Here is a 1269-nt window from a genome sequence, read left to right as displayed (position 1 = left end):
CACTTTGACCCCAGTCCATAAGGAAAAGGGCTTTATTACTGGATTTCTAAGGGAAGGAAGGAAACAAAGGCTTTGAGAACCGCTGCTTGTCAAGTTCTGAATGCCACCAAAAAAAAAAATTAAAGGTAATGAGTCAACTCCTGGGCTATGTCACGTCTGCCCAATTCCCCACTTTCTGTCTTCTCTCCTCCCTATCTTCCTCTGAATCCCAGAGGACTGACTCCCCAGGGGTCACAGCTCATTGGCCCAACAGCAAACCATTTGAGCCAATTAGAGATATTAGTCTGGACAAGAGAAAGCCCCCATGTTAAAAGAAGCAGAGGCCCAGGGTGGAGCAGGAAAGGGCTCCTTAACAATGATTGTTCCCAATAAGGCTCCAAAATGGTCTGAGGGTCTGAGGAATACTAAAGCAAACACAGCCTCCATTTTCTGCTGGTTTGTCTTTGCCCTTCCTCTGAGGGCCCATTTCTTTTATTAAGTTCCATTCCCCCTGCGGCCAAGGGGAAAAAGCAATCTTAAAAACTCATTCACACTGAGCTGTTGGGGCTAAATATTTCATTTCTCCCAAGGATAGCTGGGTTTTTAAGAGGAAGAAGGCAACGGTTAACCCAAAGGAATGAATCTTTAAAGGTGAAGTTCCATCATTTCTTCACTCACCGTGGGGACTTAGTCCCACTTACAGAAAGGGTGATTTGTAGTGGTGGTGGTGAGATAGGGTTGTCCTCCTTGTGCCTTCTCCACCCTTGGCCAAGATGAGTTCTATGGCTGAGCCAATGTAGACAGGAGGGAAAAAGCAGGGGTAAGATTCCCAAAACTAAATGGCCAGAAACATCCATCCCAGGCCCTCTGAGACTGTTCCCTCTAAGCCAAGAGAATATATCAAAGTATGGTTTTAAAATAAAATAGCATTCAGCTGAAAGGGATGCTGAAAAATTTTCCTTCTTTCAACTCATCAATTAAACAGTTTAAACCAAATAAGACAGATTCACTGAATCCAGCCAGGAGAGAGCAGACCTCGCTGAGCTTAGGACAAGGATGGAGAGCTTTCCTTCAAAGGAGACAAGCCAAGGAAAACAGATTTCTGGTTCAACAGACAAGTATGTCTCTACATCTGCGTCAATGCCTTATAAGCATCTCCCTCCCAATCATGCCTTTCTTGGTAAACATGGCCCCCAATCTTGGCCCTTTCCTCCTCACTCCCCCTTCTTTCCCCTCCCCCCACTCCACCCTTCCAGACTGGTGGCATGAAAAGAAAGGATGAGACGTGGA

This window comes from Phascolarctos cinereus, unplaced genomic scaffold (genome assembly GCF_003287225.1).
Source record: "Phascolarctos cinereus isolate Bilbo 61053 unplaced genomic scaffold, phaCin_HiC Scaffold_2;HRSCAF=192, whole genome shotgun sequence".
In the NCBI taxonomy this organism is placed as follows: domain Eukaryota; kingdom Metazoa; phylum Chordata; class Mammalia; order Diprotodontia; family Phascolarctidae; genus Phascolarctos; species Phascolarctos cinereus.
The sequence above is the reverse complement of the archived record's forward strand: the minus strand, read 5'-3'. Positions refer to the sequence as shown.